This window comes from Lithobates pipiens, unplaced genomic scaffold (genome assembly GCF_037356315.1).
Source record: "Lithobates pipiens isolate NorthernLeopardFrog02 unplaced genomic scaffold, aLitPip1_a1.2 Scaffold_35, whole genome shotgun sequence".
Classification (NCBI taxonomy): domain Eukaryota; kingdom Metazoa; phylum Chordata; class Amphibia; order Anura; family Ranidae; genus Lithobates; species Lithobates pipiens.
Window position 1 is genome coordinate 24,024,311 of NW_027507811.1, and position 12,123 is coordinate 24,036,433.

General features: G+C 45.1%; 1 protein-coding gene across 1 annotated transcript in view; it reads left to right on the plus strand.

The window, feature by feature from the left end:
* LOC143956162 (uncharacterized) overlaps positions 1–12,123 on the plus strand; it is a 713,750-nt gene that overhangs the window by 55,658 nt on the left and 645,969 nt on the right. The gene's annotated exons all lie outside the window — the stretch shown is intronic.

Genomic DNA, 12,123 nt, shown 5'->3' on the forward strand with positions numbered 1-12,123 from the left:
CTGACGCAGGCTTGTACAATTCTGCCACTTAACCAGAAACGATAAATTTTACATTTCTTGCTAAGCTTCTCCTCTTTTGGGTAGTTTGGTGTCTCATATCTGTAGTTAGAATTTGTCACCTCTTCTCTTAACAGTTGAAAGTTTGTTTATTCGCGATTCTGATGGCTCAACATATTCGGGAAGCAACTTGTACAGACTTTGGGGGGGGGGGGGGGGGGGGGGGGTGCGCGGGAGGGCGTTCTTTGCTTCGGTTTTTTTGGTAATTTTGGGTGTTTGGGGGATCATTCTTACTCTAGCATCCGTAGTATTTATTTACAGTGACTTCTTACATTCAAGAAATAAAAACTGTATTATATACATGCCCCCTTCATTTTATTTTAATTTTTTTCTTTATGAAATGAAAAAATTAAAAAAAAAAAAAATCCTCAGGTGATCTAGATTTGTACTAAAATTCTTTTAGCATTGTAAAAAAATCATTAAAAAAAATTAAACCACTACAAAAGGAAAAAAAAGATTAAAATAAGGATAGCATGTTTTGTCATTTACTGACCCTGGATGTCATCCTTGTATAATAAAATTCTGCCTAGAAAATGTCTTTGTGCAATATAAAACCGTACAAAAGTTTGTAGCGGAAACCAAAGAGACGGTACAACACAGAAGTATAATTTCCTTTCTCACAAAACATGTTCCTCGTTTCAGAAGGACCATTTATCCAACTGTCCATCCAGAGCCTCTGGTTTATAGACCGGATACATCTTAAATATAGAACCATTTATCCAACTGTCCATCCAGAGCCTCTGGTTTATAGACTGGATACATCCTAAATATAGAGCCATTTATCAAACTTTTATTCCAGAGCCTCTGGTTTATAGAACCATTTATCCAACTGTCCATCCAGAGCCTCTGGTTTATAAACCAGATACATCCTTTAATATAGAGCCATTTGTCCAACTGTCAGTCCAGAGCCTCTGGGTTTTTAGAAGATATTTACAAAAATGTGAGGGTCGTACTCCCTTTTGTGAGATACTGTACATCCTAAATATAGAGCCATTTATCCAACTGTCCATCCAGAGCCTCTGGTTTATAGACCGGATACATCCTAAATATAGAACCATTTATCCAACTGTCCATCCAGAGCCTCTGGTTTATAAACCAGATACATCCTAAATATAGAGCCATTTATCCAACTGTCCATCCACAGCCTCTGGTTTATAGACTGGATACATCCTAAATATAGAGCCATTTATCAAACTTTTATTCCAGAGCCTCTGGTTTATAGAACCATTTATCCAACTGTCCATCCAGAGCCTCTTTAGAAGTCTGTCTCGGGAAGTTTTTTGGTTCAGGTGAGGGGAACTTGTAGGTTGCTCCCCTGGTTCCCTTTATTTATTTATTTATTTTTTGGCTCAAACATGGGAACGGAGGGCTGTCCTTTTTGATCCTGGCTGCTTAGGAAGTCTGTAACCTGGGACAACCATTCAAGCAGTGACCTTCCATCATGCATATTCTGGGTCAGTATTTCGCTAGGTTTTGAAGCCAATGTCAGGATGGGTAGCCTTGACGTCTAAACAACAGAAATAATAGTTCCTATATTTCTCACTTAAAGTGGTAGTAAAGGTTATGCATTGCATACTAGCACATTCTTAAAGACTTACCTTTTAAACAAAGCCCTCCAGCGGTGTGTGGTCACTGTAATAGAAGCTTCCATCTTTACCCGATTTTATTTTTCCTTCAGGGTTCGCGGGCTTTGGCCGTTTCAATGGCCGAGCCGCGATGACGTCACTCCTGCGCAGGAGCCACGGCACAGGGCTCTGAAGGAACAACACAAGTAATGCTGTTCCTTCAGAGCGCATACACCGGTGGCGTCACCGGCTGCTGCTGCCTAGACTATCTCCTAAATGGTTTACGTTTAGGAGATATTCATTTAACCTACAGGTAGGCTTTATTTGACGCTTTCCTGTAGGTAAAAATAGAAATGCTGCGGTTACTACCACTTCAGCCCCGGAAGGATTTGCCCCTTTTAATGACCAGGCCACTTTTTGCAATACGACACTGTGCCACTATAACTCACAATTGCGCGGTCGTACAACGTTGTACCCAATTTATGTTCTTTTTTTCGCACAAATAGCTTTTTCCTTTTTGGTGGTATGTGATCACCTCTGTGGCTTTTATTTTTTGCTCTATAAACAGAGTGATCATTTTGCTATAATACATATCCCCAAAAAAATTATATATATATATATATATATATATATATATATATATATATATATATATATATATATATATATATATATATATATATATATGAAAAAAAATGTATTCATCAGTTTAGGCCGATATGTATTCTACATATTCTTGGGAAAACAAATTGCAATGGTCGTATATTGATTGGTTTGTGCAAAAGTTATTGCGTTACAAACTATGGGATAGATTTAGGGACTTTTATTTATTTTTATTTTTTTTTACTAGTAATGGCTGCAATTTATATATATATATATATATATATATATATGTGTGTGTATATGTATATGTGTGTGTGTGTATATGTATATATATCATTTTTTTTTGCGGGACTGCAACATTGTGGCAGACAAATCTGACCCCACATGACACTTTTTGGGGACCAGTGACATTATTACATTGACCAGTGCTATAAAAATGCACTGATCAATGTAAAAATGACACTGGCAGGAAGGAGTTAATGCTAGGGGGCGATCAAGGGTTTAAGTGTTCCCTGGGTGTGTTCTAACTGTGGGAGGGGTCGGCTGCCTGGGACCTGACAGAGATCACTGTTCCTGATCACTGGGAACAGTAGATCTGGAAGAATTGTTTACATTTCCGTTCTGCCTCTCCTCACCGTGATCATCGGTTGCCGGTGGACATCAAGTCCGCCCAACCCATGGGCACACTCCTGCAGCGAGCACCGCCGTACTGCTACAGAAATTTGTGCCGGAGAGCCGACCTGCTGCAGTACATCTGTGTGAGCTGGTTGACTAGTGGTTAACTGATTATTTTTTTAACCCCTTGGAGCCGGCCGCATGCAAATACGTGGCCTCTTGGCACCTGGTCCTTGGCGCAGAGGGGCCGCATATTTGCATAAACCCCTTGGAGCCGGCCGCATGCAAATACGTGGCCTCTTGGCACCTGGTCCTTGGCGCAGAGGGGCCACATATTTGCATAAACCCCTTGGAGCCGGCCGCATGCAAATACGTGGCCTCTTGGCACCTGGTCCTTGGCGCAGAGGGGCCGCATATTTGCATAAACCCCTTGGAGCCGGCCGCATGCAAATACGTGGCCTCTTGGCACCTGGTCCTTGGCGCAGAGGGGCCGCATATTTGCATAAATTGCTGTGCTGAGAGCAGGTGTACGCTCCCAGCACAGTTACTGGCGCCTAACCGAAAGCTCCCGATTGCTGCTTGTGATCGAGTTTTCGGATCACGTGACAGGCAATCACGGTGGTCATGTGCTCTTAAGCTCCTCCTCCTAGCTTCGTAAACCTCTTAAAGGGCTAGGAAGCGCCAGCGTTAAGAGGTTAAAGCCCAACTCTGGGGGAGAGGAGAAAGATGTATATTCGCCTGATCTTCCACTCCACGGAAAATACTCCTGAAACCGATACCTTGTGGTGCGATTTGCATCTATACAAAATGGCAAAGAATTGCGTGCGATTTAAACGGGAATGCAGTGTGAACGCAGGCTTGTCAGTGTTTTTCAGCCTGAGATCACACGAGGGGTGTGGGAAACCTTCCTCCATGACGGGCTCCACCAGCTCTGGCTCTCGATCCGACTGTGGTCATCTGTGGCTTGGGCTCCTCCTCCCTCTCCCATGGCTCTGTTCCCCACATCTCCAACAGCTCTCTTCCCCCCAGCCTGAGAGTACAGGGATTCTAACTGGTCAGCACCATCACATGGATGGCGCTGATCAATCAGAAGCCATCTAGCCCATACTGTCAGCTTCTGTCAGGAGAGGAAAGAAAGCTAGGGGGATTTCAAACCCTGGACCGGATTGCAGCAATCTTGTACCGGGGGGGCGGGGTGTTGATGGAGAAGAGGTCCAGTGGATGGTTGGAGCCACTGAGGGTAGGGGGGGGGGGAGAGAGAGCTGCTGGGGAAGAAAGCCATGAGCGAGGCAGGGGGAGCCCAAACGCGTCGTGCAGGGAGATTTCTTGCACTGCTCCTGTGTGAACCCAGTGGTGCAGTCACTATGTCAAACCTCAGTTCATACAGGAGTGGTGCGGGGAAACTGCATCCGATTCTAACAGTCCTGTTCAAATTGTAGGCGATTTGTGCCCCATTCATTTTTTTATGAACGTGAATCGCACTGCAAAGTATCGGTGCGTACTTGACTGAAAGTATCACTACTCCTACTCGCTGATAAAAAAAAAAAAAAAAGGTATGAATACTTTTTCAAGGCACTGTAAATGTGCTATGATTATTTTTTTTTTATTTTTTTTCTCTTCCTCAGCAATAAACCATGTGTTGTACCTGGAGTCTCTGGAGTAAAACACCAGGTGGCCTATTTTTTTTATAATGTTTTCAAACATCATCTAAATGGATTCAATTTATTAAAGTATAACTTGCAGCAAAACATTTAAAAAAAAAATTGTGTTGGATAGAGCGGAGAGGAATTAGAACCCCTGTCGGTTTTTATTGCTGTCTGTGCCCCCGTTAACCACTTAAGGACCAAGCCTCTCTTAAACACTTGTTTACAAGCTAATATAATTATTTTTTTTTTGCTAGAAAAATGCTTAGCACCCCCAAACATTATCTATATTTTTTTTCCTAATACCCTAGAGAATAAAATGGCGGTCATTGCAATACTTTGTCGCACCGTATTTGCGCAGCGGTCTTACAAGCGCAATTTTTTGGGAAAAAATACACTTTTTGGAATTAAAAAAATTAAGACGGCAGTAAATTTAGACCAATTTTTTTATTTTATTTTTAATACTGTGCAAGATGATGCTACGCCGAGTAAATTGATACCCACCATGTCACGCTTCAAAATTGCACCTGCTTGTGGAATGGCGACAAACTTTTACCCTTAAAAATCTCCATGGGCGATGTTTAAAAATTTCTACAGGTTACCAGTTTTGAGTTACAGAGGAGGTCTAGGGCTCATATTATTGCTTTCACTCTAATGAAAGCATCCCTTGTAAACATCCCTTGTAATAGAAAAAAAATCATGACAGGACCTCTTAAATATGAGATCTGGGGTCTTTTTGACCTCAGATCTCATATTTACACTAAAATGCAATGAAAAAAAAAAAATTCTCCTTTTAGCGCTATGGGCGGAAGTGACGATTTTGACGTCGCTTCCGCCCTCCAATGCCATGGAGCCAAGCAGGGGCCATCTTCCCCATCCACGGGAGAGGATGCAATAGTCTCCGCTGCTACTGGTGGATTCGGTAAACGGCGGAGAAGACTGGAGAGCGGCGGGAGGACACCTCTCCCGCTGCTGATAAAAGTGATCTTGCGGTGAATCCGCTGCGGAGGCCACTTTTATCCTAAAGAGAAACATGCTGTTCCTGAAAATACTGGGGTTATTGCAGCTAGCAATTTGGGAAGGCGACTTGCGTAAAGTGGTTAAGGTGGTTCACCCTGTCTATTAGTCCTGTTTACCATGGTCAGTGAAAGTAAAACCATACCGTGCCCGTGGAAATCACCTGTGATTAATGTTACCTGGTAAAATTGAAACCTGGTAAAATATCCTGGATTATGATAAACTGACCAGTATTCATAGAGATAAGCACGGTAGGTTTGTGGAATCGGCTTGCGCATCTTCAAGCTTCCTAAACGCTGGGCCATTTTCGGAGGGGACCTAATCCACTCTACTCAGATTCTTTCTTCTACTTTTCTGTCTTCCCGTCTCATTTTTCACTTTTCCTTTTTATTGGTTCTGTTATATCATCTTAAGAATTTTTGGTAGGATGCTATTGGGGGACCGTAAAGCCTCCCTAATTCTATTGTCTCGAGATTGAGACCGCATGATTTGCGGTATCGAGTCCAGTCCTAGATGACAATGCTCCTACAGTATATATGTCACCATGTTCTAAAGCAGTGGTCTCCAAACTGTGGCCCTTTTATGTGGCTGTTGGGGGTACTATTCCTTTCATTGATACAATCATTCTGTCCACCAACATTGGGGCATAATTCTTTTCATTCACGACAACAGAGGCACTATTGCTTCCACTGGCACCAATAATAGGCCATACATCCTTCCACTGATATAAACGTTGGAACACTATTCCTCCCACTGACATCAAAGATGGAGCACTGTGCCTGCCACTGACACCGATGATAGAGTACTATTTCTCCCACTGATACCAATGAGAGGGCAGTGTTTCTTCCACCGACATCAACAGTGGGACATTATTCCTTCCAATGGCACCATTGTTGCGGTTCTATTCCTCCTACTGACCACCGAGCCTCAGGAATTTTATACTCCCACGGGCCATTGGCCCTCCTACAGTCTGAAGGACATTAAACCTGGCCCTTTGTTCAAAAAGTTTTGAGACCCTGTTCTGGCGATATGTATGATCACTAGCTTACTGTAATGTTACTTGGTTGTCATTTCTATCTGTAGATTTTTCCTGGTGCCTAGTTGCTGATTCCCAAGTGCTCATAGCCTTGTCCGTTCACACAGGGGCGACACGACTTGCAGCGCGACTCACAGACGCGACCTGCACACGACTTCAGCAGTGACTTGCAAAACGACGACTGTATAGAAGTCAATGCAAGTCGCCTGAAGTCGCCCCAAAAATAGTACAGGAACCTTTTTCTAAGTCGGAGCGACTTGAGTCGCTCCTATTAGAACGGTTCCATAGTACAGAACGGAGCGCGACTTGTCAGGCGACTAAGTGGCCTGACAATTCGCAGTAGTGTGAACGGGCACTTAGAGAAATGGTTCTCAACGCCTGTCCTCAGGACCCACTAACAGGCCAGGTTTGCAAGATAACTGAAGCGCATCACAGGTGATATCATTTTCTGCTCAGTGATTGCAGTATTCTAGTCTGCGTCTCCCCAAGGTAATACTTAAACTCTGGCCTGCTAGTGGGTGCTGAGGACAGGTGTTGAGAACCACTGGCCTTAGACAAATGGTTGTGCTAATAAGTAGAGCTGGATTGTTGGGCCTAAAACTTTCTGATTGTTTAACTGGTCAGGGCCTCTGATCGCTTTGGAAAATGCATCCTTGTTCTGACCACTATTGTTTAACTGCTTGTGTAATCTGACACTTCCGGGGTGTGTGCCACCGGCGACCCGCTGCGATCGGTAGCAGCGGGAGCCAATCGGCGGGTCCAGTGGGCGTGATGTCTGCTGGGACCTGCTGTTCGTTCAGGAGATGGGCAGAATGGCTATGTAAACAAGGCAGATCGCTGTTCTGTGAGAGGGGAATGTACTGATCCTGTGTTTCTGCTGTATCTTCCCCCACACAGTTGGCAAGCACTCCCTAGGCACACAGTTAACCCTTTGATCGCCACTGATGTTAACCCCTTCCCATCCTGTGTCATTAGTACAGTGACCATACATATATTTTTTTTTTTTTATAGCACTGGTCCCCAAAAAAAGAGTCGGGTGCCCGATTTGTCCGCTGCAATATTGCAGTCCTGCTATAAGTCACTGATGTCCGCCATTACTAGTAAAAAATAAAGAAAAATATCCCATAGTTTGTAGATGCTATAACTTTTGCGTAAACCAATTCAATATAAGTGGGGAAAAATGGTCATAAATTTTATTTGGGCACAACTTTGCATGACCGTGCAATTGTCAGTTAACCAGTTGCCGACCGCCACATGCCGATATACGTTGGCACCATGGTAGCGGTGGGCAAATGTCCCTGTTAAGAGCCAGGGATAGCGGTCACGCGCGCCGCCTACAGTGCGACCGGCGACTCGATGTGCCCCGGTCTGACGGTGATCATGTCATGGACCCTCAGAATGGAGTGCCTATGTAAACAAGGCATTTCCCGTTCTGGCTTGTCTTGACAGAGATCACTGCTCCCTGTCATCAAGAGCAGCGATTGCTGTCATGTGACTTGAAGCCCATCACGCCCTTGGACACACTTAACCCCCTCATCGCCCCCCTAGTGGTTAACCCCCTTCACTGTCATTTACACAGTAATCAATGCATTTTTATAGCACTGATCACTATATAAATGACAATGGTCCCAAAATAGTGTCAAAAGTGTCCGCCTAATAATAAAAAAAAAATTATAATAAAAATGCCATAAAACTATTCCTTATTTCAGTGTTTCTCAACTCCAAACCTCAAGGCGCACCAACAGGTCATGTTTTCAGGATTTCCCTCAGATTGAATGGCTGTGGTAATTACTAAGGCAGTGAAAATGATTAAATCACCTGTGCAAAATAATGGAAAGCCTGAAAACATGACCTGTTGGGGTGCCTTGAGGACTGGAGTTGAGAAACGCTGCCCTATTTTGTAGATGCTATAACTTTTGAGCAAACCAATCCATAATTGCTTATTGTGATTTTTGTTTACCAAAAATATGTAGAATACATATAGGCCTAAACTGCGGAACAAAAACATTTTTTTTTTTTTATATATTTTTGGGGGATATTTATTAGAGCAAAAAGTAAAAAAATAATGCTTTTATTTCAAAATTGTCGATCTTTTTTTGTTTATAGTACAAAAAAATAAAGAGGTGATCGATTAGCACCAAAAAAAGCTCTATTTGGGGGGGGGGGGGGGGGGGGGGGGGAAGGACGTCAATTTTGTTTGGATGCAACATCACACAACAGCAAAATTGTCAGTTAAAGAGACGCAGTGCCGAATCGCAAAAAGTGCTCTGGTCAGGAAGGGGGTAAAATCTTCTGGGGGCTGAAGCGGTTAAAGTAACGCAGTGCCGTATTGCAGAAAATGGCCTGGTCATGAAGGGGGGGGGGAGGGGGGTAAATCTTCCGGAGCTGAAGTTGTTAAGCATAAACTTCTGTATGATGCTTAAAATTTGTTATTACAATTATTGGAAATAAAGTAAAAGAAAATCCCACCGTTTGGGTTGTCCCCAGTGAAGTAATAGAGGGGAAATCTTCCAATGGGGACACTAGTTCAGGTGACCTGGGGTTCCCCAAGGAATTCCCTTAATTTGCAGGGATTTCCTCTCACTTCCTGTTTGGCTATGGGACAGGAAGTGAAGGGAAATCTCTGCAATGAGAAACAGTGGAAAAACAAAAAAAAAAAATCGGAAAGGGTTATAACCCATTCTTACTCTATCCAAAATTAAAAAAAAAAAAAGTTTTGCCCGTAGTTCTACTTTTAATACACCCCCAAGTTTCCTACACAGGTCTTTCTACATCCCACAGTTAGTATTGTATCCTTTCAAGTGTTATATGTGAAATCTATATAACTATACAGTATGTATCCTCTGCCTAAGAATGTCCAGCCTGATAATATCCTACAGCATCTGCTTGTGTTCCTACTTCATAGCTATGGTTTTGTCACATTCTCCCCCTTACTAACTCTGTTTTCGGTGAACAAATAATGTCTGCTATGTATCACATGACCAATATGGTGATGGTGAAATGGGACTGGAGTATACTACGCCTTACTTTGGAGATCATCTGCCTGACCGGTGCAAAGGATCCTCTGAGGGTCACGCCACTGCTCCTTCAAGACAAGGGATGTGTCTAGTTGGTCCCTGTATCATTGTGAGTGTCAGGTTCCTACAAGGCCTTGGTGCCCAACCTTCACATGTGGCCCTTTGGTATATAATGTGTAGCCCCTCGGACCTCAACAGTCTGTAGTGGGAATGTTGATTAGGGTAATATTATTGATCTCTACCAGCCTCATGTTAATGTTCCAAGGTTTGTATTGTCTGCTGTAGCATGTCCACACACTCTGACCCTCATTTGAGCTGCAGTTTCTGACAGTCCTCTCAAGCATTACATATATTAAACGTTGTGTGGCTCATTGGTGATGTTAGGGGCCACATTTTGAGGCCTTCTTTAGCTCATAAGTTGACAACGACTGCTATAATGTGTTAGGATGTCACTTCTCATGTCTATTTCTCCATGGAGGAGTGGGAGTATATACAAGGATCTCTACAAGGACGTCATGATGGAGAATCTGCCGTCCCTCACATCACCAGGTAAGAGGAGACTTTATTGTAAGGCTGGGTTCACACTAGTGCGAATTGAGTGAGGGTTTCACCGCATCCAAATTGCATGACAGGAGACTGTGACTGGCTCTCTATGGAGCCCGTTCACATATCTCTGGGGTGGCTGCGGAGCAGATTTGCACAGAGGTCCTGTGTCCCTTTAGCTCAATTTCACGGCAAAATTCAGGTAAAAATTTGACCCTGAAACGGAGAACAAGATCGCACTGGACCCCAGTAGTGAGCCGCATGCTGCTTAGATGTGAACCCAGCCTAAAGGAGAGAGCAGTACGGAGGCTCCACCTAGATCCCCCATCATCTGACGGTTTGTAAGTTTATGGGTTGATGGAAGGCTAGCCAGTAAGGCACATACGTGGTCGACGTTCCAGCGCGCTGTATAGGAGAACAACCAGTGTAATGTGCACATGGTATGTCGACTGGTTACAGATCTGCAGGAGATGTGAACAATTTAATTCATACAATTCTCTGCAGTATACTGTAGGGTGGGTCTGTGCCACCAAACGGGTGATTTTTTTTTTTTTTTTTTTGTAGAAGTCCACATAATCCAACCTGTGGCACTGTGTATGGAATATACTACACCAACTCAACACTGGCTGTAGGCAATCCCACCTACCCCTGCCCCAATTACCCAACCATCAATCCTGCCTGTTATCATCACCCAGCCATTAGTGCTGAACATTCCCCAATTACACAGCCATTAGTCCCATCTTCCACAACCACTGGTTCTACCTGTTCCCAAACTGCCCAGCCATCCAGCTATGGATACTGCCTGTTCCCTAATCAACAGCCATTGGTCCTCACTGTTCCTCAATCACCCAAGCATTGGTTCTGCCTGTTCCCCAATCGCCCAACCACTGGTCCTGAAGGTTCCTTAATGACCCAGCCATTGGTTCTGCCTGTTCCCCAACCACTCAGCCATTGGTCTTACCTGTTGCCCAACCACCCAGCTATGGGTCCTGCCTGCTCCCTAATCACCCAACCATTAGTTCTGGCTTTTCCCCCAATTATAAGCCATTGGTCCTGCCTGTTCCCTTATCATCAGCTATTTGTCTTGCCTGTTCTCCAACCACCAAGCCATTGGTCCTGTCTGTTTCCCAATTGTCACTCATTCATAATACCTGTTCCTCAACCACCCAGCCAATGGTCCTGCCTGTTTCCCAATCATCAGCCATTGGTACTACCTGTTCCTCAACCACCAAGCCATTGGTCTTGCCTGTTCCCCAACCACCCAGCCGTTGGTCTTACCTGTTCCCCAACCACCCAGCCGTTGGTCTTACCTGTTCCCCAACCACCCAGCCGTTGGTCTTGCCTGTTCCCCAACCACCCAGCCGTTGGTCTTGCCTGTTCCCCAACCACCCAGCCGTTGGTCTTGCCTGTTCCCCAACCACCCAGCCGTTGGTCTTGCCTGTTCCCCAACCACCCAGCCGTTGGTCTTGCCTGTTCCCCAACCACCCAGCCGTTGGTCTTGCCTGTTCCCCAACCACCCAGCCGTTGGTCTTGCCTGTTCCCCAACCACCCAGCCGTTGGTCTTGCCTGTTCCCCAACCACCCAGCCGTTGGTCTTGCCTGTTCCCCAACCACCCAGCCGTTGGTCTTACCTGTTCCCCAACCACCCAGCCGTTGGTCTTGCCTGTTCCCCAACCACCCAGCCGTTGGTCTTGCCTGTTCCCCAACCACCCAGCCGTTGGTCTTGCCTGTTCCCCAACCACCCAGCCGTTGGTCTTGCCTGTTCCCCAACCACCCAGCCGTTGGTCTTGCCTGTTCCCCAACCACCCAGCCGTTGGTCTTGCCTGTTCCCCAACCACCCAGCCGTTGGTCTTGCCTGTTCCCCAACCACCCAGCCGTTGGTCTTGCCTGTTCCCCAACCACCCAGCCGTTGGTCTTGCCTGTTCCCCAACCACCCAGCCGTTGGTCTTGCCTGTTCCCCAACCACCCAGCCGTTGGTCTTGCCTGTTCCCCAACCACCCAGCCGTTGGTCTTGCCTGTTCCCCAACC